Raw genomic sequence first — 10,841 nt, 5'->3', positions numbered from 1 at the left:
ATAAGCTGTAGGATTAGTATTGCCTCGCGTGTTCCTATATTTCTCCGGAATCCAAGCTGGTCTTTCCCGAGGTCAGCTTCTACCAGTATTTCCATTCTTCTGCAAAGAATTGGTGTTAATATTCTGCAATCACGATTTATTATACTGATAGTTTGGTAATTTCACACCTATTACACGTGTTTTCTTTGGAACTGGAATGAGGCTATTATAATGATTTCAAAGTCTTAGGGTATTTCGCCTTCTTATACATCTTGCACACCAGATGGAAGAGTTTTGTTACGGGTGGCTCTCCCAAGACGGTCAGTAGTTCAGATGGACTGTCGTCTACTCCCAGGGCCTTGTTCCGATTCAGAGCTTTTAGCGATCAGTCAAGTTCTTCTTGCAGTATTATATCTCCCGCCTCACATTCATCACCTCTTTCGTTTCTACTATTGCCCTCAAATTCATCTTCCTTCTATAGACCCTCTATGTACTCTTTCCACCTTCCAGCCTTCCGTTCCTTGTTTAGGACCGTTTCCCATCTGAGATCTTGAAATTCATACAGCTACTTCTCTTTTCTCCAAAGGCCTCTAATTTTCCTGAAGGCGGTGTGTATCTTTCTCCTAGTGATACATGCTTCTAAAACCATACCTGCTTAGCCGTTTTCCACTCATTTTTTATTCCCTTTCGCCAGCTTCATATGCGGAATTTTTAGGTTTTTTTTTCCTTTTATCAATCAAATTCACTATCTCCTGTGTCATCCAATATTATTTGCCCTACTTCCTTTCAAAGAGAAGGCAGTTGCAGCCTGACACGTTTTCAGACTGTCAATTCCTGTCAGTTATTGCTTGTGATGTGTGTCGTCTGAACGCCACCGATGTATTTAATGTTTGTATACTTTTGTGTGTAATTTATGCCCGTGACGCAGGTGTTAGGCTGTCGCTGCAGCCGCTGTTCTATCGGGTATGTAGTGTCGGGCAGGGCCCCGGCAGCCGATGACAGGTTGCGCGTGCCCGCTATCTGCCAATTTGGAGCGACATCCTCCCGCGACGCGGGTCCGCATTTCTCCTGTCATCTGGCGCGCCAGCTGCGTCCCATATAGCCGCCTGTCGATACATCGACAGCTGCATGTTCGAGCTTCGACCGCAGATCCGCTGCCGCTTGCCATTCTATAGCGCTGTCCTGCTTATCGAATGTACGGACATTTCAATCCCTGCACACGGCGCCGGCCTGAGTGGCCGAGCGGTTCTAGGCGCTACAGTCTGGAACCGCGCGACCGCTACAGTCGCAGGTTAGAATTCTGCCTCGGGAATGGATGTGTGTGATGTCCTTAGGTTAGTTAGGTTTAAGTAGTTCTAAGTTCTAGGGGACTGATGACCTCAGCTGTTAAGGCCCATAGTGCTCAGAGCCATTTGAATCAACCTGCAGACGGCAAACTTACACACTGTATTCCCTTACGTACGTGTGGGGCACTGGCACTTAATTTGCTTAACTTCGAGTACTGTCTCGGCCGTCTTATCCGAAGAGACACGCAGAGTTAAAATCCGTCAGTGAACACTGAGCCCACCCAAGTTAATGAAAGGAGCACTGATACTAGGAAGACAGATAGGCGTGTAATTTTAAGACTTTAAACATATTTCTCAAATACTGTTTCGTATAACTTCCCTATTTTTTTCTTAAAACATAATAGCCACAATGTTAGATCACGGTCTTTACAGTGTGAGGTCAAAATTCCAAGTAGACCTTTTATGAGATCAGCAGTGGTGTCACTTACTTTTTGCTTCGAAAATGTAATTTTCACTCTGTACTGGAGTGTAAGCTGATACAAAACTTCCTGGCTGATTAAAATTGTGTGCTAGGCAGGGACTCGAACGTGGGACTTGTGCATTTTACGGGCAGTGCTCTACGAACTTTTTTTTTTCCAAATGTCAGAACCCAGTACACTAAAGTTTTCTATCTTCAGCTTTTCTTTTTTACAAAATTCTCTCTACAGCTCATTATCAACAATGCAAGTCATGGGAGGTTCCATTTTGTCAAGATAATACCTGGTGATTTAAAAAAATACCACAACACTTACGTAATGTACCTATTTTATTTTCATTAATAAATTGATCACAATGAGCAAAAGTCATGGTCTTCTGACAAGTAATGACATTGGCTACAAGCTTAAGGATATTAACTATACTTGAGTAGATCTTCTGAAATAAATTAGCTACCTATTTACAGGTCCATTCTCACTCTTTCCATCTGCACTGTACCTCTACAATGTGCAATTACACACGCAGCCAGTACATTGATGACCTGATTCTGTTGTAGTCTGGGAGATTTTCAATTGGTCCAACAGCAGCCAGTGGTGGGCAGTGATCAAATATATACTTCATTCCAACATCTCTTACATGTTTTGCTGTTACAGATTCATTTCTAGCAATCAATTGATGAGTTGGGAACCTCCTGTTATAGAAAAGCATCTGTCTTCCTATGTCTTCACAAACAGGCGTTGACCCGCCAAGCTGTAAAAGCATATTTGTCTTCAACATGTTACGAGCACGTTCCACCTCAGACTCTGTTACTTCTGTACATACAGGGTGGTCCCGAATTCATGGTACAAACTTTAATGGTAGGTGCAGGACATTGTAACAAGGATATATTGTATAGGAATGTATAGTCCCAGGTGACGCGGTGAGGCGTAAACAGGGGAAATAACGGCCGAAAGGAAAACGAAAGATTTTATTGAAATCGTTGTTGACAAGTGTCATGTTTACAGTAAGTGTTCAAAATTGCGTCCACCATGAGCGATACATGCTTGACAGCGTCGGTGCAGCGATTGGCGTACACGTTCAAAGATGCCTGGTATTTCACGCACACCTGCAGCAGCTACAGATATGCGAGCAACGAGATCCTCATCTGAGTCAACTGGAGTCTCATAAACAAGACTCTTAAGATGTCCCCATAAAAAGTAATCGAGGCAAGAGAAATCAGGAGATCGGGGTGGCCAAGGGACTGGTCCACCACGCCCAATCCATCTAGCACCAAACGTGGCATTCAGGTAATTCCGTACAGCAGTGCTGAAGTGTGCTGGCGCTCCATCGTGCTGAAACCACATGCGGTTACGAATGGCGAGCGGAACATCTTGCAGCAGTTCTGGTAACACTTCTTGCAGAAAAATAAGATAGCTTTCGCCACAGAGTCGCGTGGGTAGTAAGTATGGCCCAATCAAAAAGTCGTTCACAATACCAGCCCACACATTAATACCGAAACGTTGTTGATACGCATGTGGACGCGTTGCATGTGGATTATCTGTTGCCCACACATGGGAATTGTGCGCATTAAAGACACCCTCGCGTGAAAATGTCGCTTCATCTGTAAATAGCACATGACCTACGAAATCCGGCTGCAACGCACATTGCTGCAACAACCACTGGCAGAAGTTCACGCGAAGAGGATAATCTGCCGGATTCAATGCTTGTACTTTTTGAAAATGGAAGGGGTGTAAGCGATTTTCATTTAACACTCTGCATACAGTCTGATGACTCACATGTACGTCACGCGCAACAGTTCTTGTGCTTGACTCGGGTCTATCAGCCACTATGTTCAAGATGCGTTCTTCCAGTCTTGGAGTGCGTACAGCTCTTAATCGACCAGCGTCATGTCTGTTGACGTCGAACGTACCTGTTTCACAAAGTTGAGGATGTAACCGTTGAAAAATTCTATGATCCGGCATTCGTCGATTAGGATACTCCGCGCGATACATTCGTAACGCAGCTCTGGCGTTACCATTTGCACGGCCGTACATGTAATGCATGTCTGCTTTTTCTGCATACGTAAAGTCACCCATCGTCTACGGCAGCACAATTGTGAATGGCGCTTGTCCCTACTGCGATACATCATGTTCATCTACTGCCCTCTACCGGCAGTGACACCAACCGATCACTCCATTTCTCTTTCCCCTGTTTACGCCTCACCGCGTCACCTGCGACTATACATTCCTATACAATAAATCCTTGTTACAATGTCCTGTACCTACCATTAAAGTTTGTACCATGAATTCGGGACCACCCTGTATACGCATTCATTCAGTTTCAATATTGTACATCATATCTTCACATTTCAGTGGGTCACACACAAAATATATGCCCCAAAGACCTGTGTCTTTGTAGCAAGTGTTAAATGACTGGAAACTATGTGCTAGGTTATCTTGTGCTGCAGCTGCTGCTAAGCGTGATGAATTGTTGACTCCAGCTCCCTGTGTTCTTGTCCATGCACCAGTTAAGGCATTAGCAACCATCAATGGAATGTTGTCTGCATCTGCCCATCCACAAGCCTCTACAGCAATTGCAACATGTGCATGTGGGATTGAATCATCCCTCACACGGATCTCCGATCCAGTAAACCTGCATGGGGTTGGAATGGGAATTTCGTCACTGTAAGAGCCACTAAGGCTGCTAAAATTTTTCTCGTGCTTTATTGCACCTGCACCATACATAACCATCCTTGGAGGCTTGTAATGGGTCTTTATAAAGTCTGATAAATCTTGACGAGATATAGATTAGATGTTTTTCGTAGGGCCCAGAATTGTTCTGCCCAGTGCTGTGCCCTGATACGCTGTTGCATGCAAGTGATCAAACACTACTTCCTGCAAATTAATTTCCACTTCTTGCATTTCACGGAGAATAACATCTCTCTCCCTCTCAATCTCTTGTTCTCCCAGCCGGGAATTCAATATGATATTAGAAAGTATTTCAACACATTTGGGAACTTCCTCTGCGAGGCACATTGCATAAAACACAGTTTGTTCACGGGACGTGTATGCGTTAAGGTGAGCACCCATATTCTCAATCTCAAGTTCTAAATCCGGCTGAGATCTTTTCAATGTGCCTTCAAATGCCATATGCTCCAAAAAGTGAGCTACACCATTCGTACTGTCTGTCTCATAACGCGATCCCGCATTAATCCACAAACCAACTGTAGCGGTTAAACCACCACTATCTTTTGTTGCAAACACGGAAGCCGTTATGAACGAACTGAGCTACCGAAGCACGCGCCACGACACGACCTCACAGCTTTACTTACGACATGACTTCGCATTCTCGTCCAGGGTTCGAGTTCCGGTATCTCACAGTTTCCATCTGCGAGGAAGTTTCGCTTTTTACCTGTCTGCACCTATTGTCAATATTCGTAAGACCCTAATCAATGATTGAGGGTTATGTAACATTTACAGCAAGATGGTTAAAAAACCGTAACGAGGTTGAGATATGTACTTATCAGTTGGATATTTCGTGCTATCACCATTATGCAACTTACACGTCTTCTATCAGTACTTCAAACGCGCAAAGGCAAACAAGATAACGCTGCGAAATATCTATACAAATAAGAGAGATTTTTCTTCTACGTCGATTTAAAAAGAAATTCCGGGTCTTCGGAAGCCCAGGCATGTTACACCAAATTATTTTTATCATCGAACTCTATAGCGTTACTAATAGACACGCAGAATTCCATGCAGTATACAATGCATGACCCATAGCAACATAAATAGACCTTTTATAATTTCACATAACGATTTTTTATGATAATGAACGTGTTCTTAATTTCTTGTAGATATTACAAATGACGCCCAGATGATGAGATAAAAATTCCCCTTCGGTACATCAATAATACATGTTTCTAAAGTAATCATTTCACTAGACTTCCTTCTCTTTGGACAAAAGAAACTAAATAGCACAAGCGAATTGCGGGTCACCTTTCATACACGTAGTCGACTCAGTCAATAGCGAATTTCAGAGGTTAAACAGTGCTGCTTGATGAATGTTCTGATCGAAGGAACTACTGATTTACAGTGTCTCATTACAGCCCGTACCATGAGACAATGGAAATATGTTCTTTACAAATACGACTTGTTTTTCGTATTACACACGTTTCGAGTCGTATGGGAGTATTGGCAACGCTATACACGCTGAAAAGAAAATATTAGTAACAAGCAGAACGAATTACCTTGTAAAGAGACCACGCGTTTCGCAATACACAGCATTCAATAGTTTTTAGATTTAGGGGTCTCCCTTGGTAAACTAACAAGTAAGAGGCCATGTAACGCTGTAACTTCCCAAGACCAGAAGCAACTTAACTTCACCATCATTGTCCTCGCACGAGAATACTGTTACCTTATGTACGGTTAAGGTTACAACACGAAGTCGATAGATTACGGAAGGAACCTAGCAAGAAAATTTGTGGCAAATGGTAATGCTTTATGTTTGACTATCGAAGTTATAGACAAACTTAAGGTAATGGTTGATTTAACATTGGATTACCACTTGAAAAATTACTTCAATCCGTTATGGATTTAATTTGGACAATTTTTGGTTTGTTTCCACTGAAAACTTATGTAGGTCTGTACAAAATCTGTACGCAAATGGTGGATAATATTACTGCAAATACCGGAATGGGTCATAAGGGATTAAAATATCAATGTATTCGTCAAACACGTAAGAAGTACTGTATGATGCAGTTAGGCATCTAAAATGTCGAAATAAAGTGAGCCGTAAGTGATCCTGGGAAAGCAATAATAAGGGGATGGACTCCCAAAAAATCTGGTCCACAAAATCACAAAGTCTGTATGATATCAATAATAGGAAATTGGTATATAGTTCTTCGACTTTCGCCATTAATTAATTTCAACTGTTGTTGGTAACATACAAAAAGCCACCTATCGGTTCGTATTTCTCTGCTATAGTCGTCAGTGATCCGTGTTGCGTTACCTCGGTAGCATTTTTGCTGCAACAATGCGTACGTGGAGTTTCGGAAATTGCTGAACTTTGTGGATGTTTAGCTTGCACGTCGGACTTTAATTACTGAAAATGGTTCTTCCAAACGTTGATTTAGGTCTGATTTCATTTCTGTCGTGTAAGGCGATCGATAACTTTTTTCAGCACTCTTCTTCAATACTGCTCCACTGATAAAATTTTTGCTATCGATTACACGTTCGCGAGACATGTGACGTCAAGAAAGACAGTTTAGGCATACATACACCTAGCCACTTGTAGCCTAATCTTGCTCCAATAAATCTCACAGAAATAATAAACCCTCTTTTATGGATACCAGAGAAGCCTTAAATTTATCGTCACCTACGACCCGCGTAACCGGCGATTGAATAACCACCTAGTCAACTGTGCATTGAATTGTTTCACGGCAGTAACAATCGGTAGTGACTGAGCACGGATATGTGCTGTTTCCGCTGGAAGAAGAAGGTGCCCTCAGACATAACAGGTGTTCATTTTTTTATTGTTAACTGTCGACATAAAGTACTTGATTGATCAAATGATGAAATGAAAACTAGCTGTTTATATATATATATGGCTACCATACCCGAAAATTATTTTTACTGGAATACATAGTAGGAGGAAATTTCACTGTACGAGGAGAAAATGAGATGACATTTTCTTGTATAGAAACTGACAACAGAAAGTAGCCCTCTAGGTGTGAAGTTCGTTGTGTGACAAGATTTTTTAGCTTTCACTATTGACACGTAGTTAGCTGAGCGTGGCCAATAGCGTGTCCTGTGCGCTACCTTGTGGTCTGTGCATAACGCCCTGTTAGGGTTAAGATAGCTGAAAACATGGTTGACTACTTTTCAAGCTACACTACTGGCAATTAAAATTGCTACGCCACGAAGATGACGTGCTACAGACGCGAAATATAACCAACAGGAAGAAGACGCTGTGATATGCAAATGATTAGGTTTTCAAAGCATTCACACAAGGTTGGCGCCGGTGGCAACACCTACAACGTGCTGACATGAGGAAAGTTTCCAACCGATTGCTCATACACAAACAGCAGTTGACCGGAGGTGCCTGGTGAAACGTTGTTGTGATGCCTCGTGTGAGGAGGAGAAATGCGTACCATCACGTTTTCGACTTTGATAAAGGTCGGATTGAAGCCTATCGCGACTGCGGTTTATCGTATCGCGACATTGCTGCTGCCGTTGGTCGAGATCCAATGACTGTTAGCACAATATGGAATCGGAGGGTTCAGGAGGGTAATACGGAACGCCGTGCTGGATCCCAGCGGCCTCGTATCACTAGCAGTCGAGAGGACAGGCATCTTATCTGCATGGCTGTAACGGATCGTGCAGCAACGTCTCCATCCCTGAGCCAACAGATGGGGACGTTTGCAAGACAACAACCATCTGCACGAACTGTTCGATGACGTTTGCAGCAGCATGGACTATTAGCTCGGAGACCATGGCTGCAGTTACCCTTGACGCTACATCACAGACAGGAGCGCCTGTGATGGTGCACTCAACGACGAACCTGGGTACACGAATGGCAAAACGTCATTTTTTTCGGATGAATCCAGGTTCTGGTTACAGCATCATGATGGTCGCATCCATGTTTGGCGACATCGCGGTGAACGCACGTTGAAAGCGTGTACTCGTCATGGCCATACTGGCGTATCACCCGGCGTAATGGTATGGGGTGCCATTGATTACACGTCTCGGTCACCTTTTGCTCGCATTGACGACACTTTGAACAGTGGGCGTTACATTTCAGATGTGTTACGACCCGTGGCTTTACCCTTCATTCGATCCCTACGAAACACTACATTTCAGCAGGATAATGCACGACCGCATGTTGCAGGTCCTGTTCGGGCCTTACTTGATACAGAAAATGTTCGAATGCTCCCCTCTACAGCACATTCTCCAGATCTCTCACCAATTGAAAACGTCTGGTCAATGGTGGCCGAGCAACTGGCTTGTCACAACACGCCAGTCACTACTCTTGATGAACTGTGGCATCGTGTTGAAGCTGCATGGGCAGCTGTACCTGTACACGGCATCCAAGCTCTGTTTGACTCAATGCCGAGGCGTATCAAGGCCGTTATTATGGCCAGAGGTGATTGTTCTGGGTACTGATTTCTCAGGATCTATGCACCCAAATTGCGTGATAATGTAATCACATGTCAGTTCTAGTATAATATATTTGTCCAATGAATACCCGTTTATCATCTGCATTTCCTCTTGGTGTAGCAATTTTAATGGCCGGTAGTGTACTACAAGTATTACCCGATGGTAACAGACGTTATCTCCTCGGAACAAGGACCTGTTAAGGAGGCCCTCGCTGCCTGTCTCGGACGTTTGCCTGTGCGCGGCAAACAGCGTGGCCTGTTTTTGGAAACCGGGTCAGCTGTGGCTCCGCTGTGATTACACAGCGGAAAGTGGGGCGGCCGCACCAACTCTGTGGGCGAGTTTAACGCCTCACAATGAGGGAGACGGCACCGGACGACGTGCCAAAAAGTCCCTGCAACACGACCTGTGTGGAACGCACACCGACATGCTTTGCTAGGCAGTAAAAGTACGCTACACAGGAACCCAAGTAGAGTGCCGTACTTGTTGTTATCTTGTTTGTGATTCAGTAAAATTATGCGAAAAGAGTACTTTCCCGTAATCTTTTGTATTGCCGACCGGTGTGGCTGAGCGGTTCTAGGCGCTACAGTCTGGAACCGCGCGATCGCTACGGTCGCAGGTTCGAATCCTGCCTCGGGCATGGATGTGTGTGATGTCCTTAGGTTAATTAGGTTTAAGTAGTTCTAAGTTCTAGGGGGACTGATGACCTCAGAAGTTAAGTCCAATAGTGCTCAGAGCCATTTTTTCTTTTGTATTATGCTAGACTATATCAATAACGTCTGGAATAACTTATGGTTATTCAGGCACACAAAAAAATATTTTTATGAATGCCAAAACATTTTCAGGCACAGTAGATACTCGTATTTTACTACATTTATAGAAAATGAAAACATGTGTTAAGTAATAATTATTGCAAATAAGATTGGGACTGAAACGTTTTTATGCCTATGTGTTTGTAAAAATAAAAACAAAGCTGGGCGCCCTATCTGTGATCGGGCCGATCGACTGCCGTGTCACCCTCTACCAATGACATCATTGCATGCGGTATGAAGGGGCGTGGGGTCAGCTCTATGGCTGTCTTGGTCGTTGCCGGCTTTCTCGACCTCGGAGACGTTACTTCTCACTCAAGTAGCTTCTCAGTTTATTTATTTATTAATTTATTTACTTTTGTCCTTCGACACCAAAGACCATACAGCTAACAGATGGTGCGACAGTGCCATATTAATTTCGTTCAATTTACACAGTAGAACAATGAAAAGAGTTCAACGTACAAACGAAAGTTATAAATGTAAAATAAAAACATTAAAAGGGGAACACCAGACAGACAGCAGCAGTTACAACAATGTTAACTAATCATTAATGCAATTTTGACAATACAACAATGACAAGAGTGTAAAGTGCAAAGAAACGTTCGTTATATAAATTAAAAAACACAAAATTACGACCGACGATTCGAACCGGGTCCGGTTTGATAGAAGAATGATATCCACAGCAACGTATAATTGAAAGCTGGATAACAACGTCGTTTACAATGATAATTTCTTAATGAAAAGTAAAAATACAAACAGACGTCCCTGTTTTCGAACAGGACTGGTTCCTTGGGAGGACAAGATTCACTTGCTGGTCGGAGCTGGTTACCGGCGTCTTTTAAATACAATGACTGATCATAAATGGTCACGGAGTGTAAAATAATAACCGTTACCTGTCACAATAGAAGGTAACACACGATCAGTATCCGGCTTGTGCCCATCTTCAGGTGCTTTACATTCATTCCCATGTTTCCATACTCAGTGTTGGAGATAACTGTTTAAATAAAAAAACAAATAATTTGATGATGACTAAATAGACACAAATGAAACTCTCGGAAATGGTAAGCGACATGTGATGCAAAATATTATGGTACTTACGTACAACCATGTATCCATATTATTTTCACACTGCATTTATCACATTTTTAATCACCATGCTG

At 43.0% G+C, this 10,841-nt stretch overlaps 1 pseudogene; it reads right to left on the bottom strand.

Moving 5' to 3' along the window:
* Positions 1-2,138: 2,138 nt before the first annotated feature.
* Positions 2,139-10,841, bottom strand: part of LOC124776472 — a 36,550-nt pseudogene continuing 27,847 nt past the window's right edge.

Source organism: Schistocerca piceifrons, chromosome 1 (assembly GCF_021461385.2).
Source record: "Schistocerca piceifrons isolate TAMUIC-IGC-003096 chromosome 1, iqSchPice1.1, whole genome shotgun sequence".
In the NCBI taxonomy this organism is placed as follows: domain Eukaryota; kingdom Metazoa; phylum Arthropoda; class Insecta; order Orthoptera; family Acrididae; genus Schistocerca; species Schistocerca piceifrons.
The sequence above is the reverse complement of the archived record's forward strand: the minus strand, read 5'-3'. Positions and strand labels throughout refer to the sequence as shown.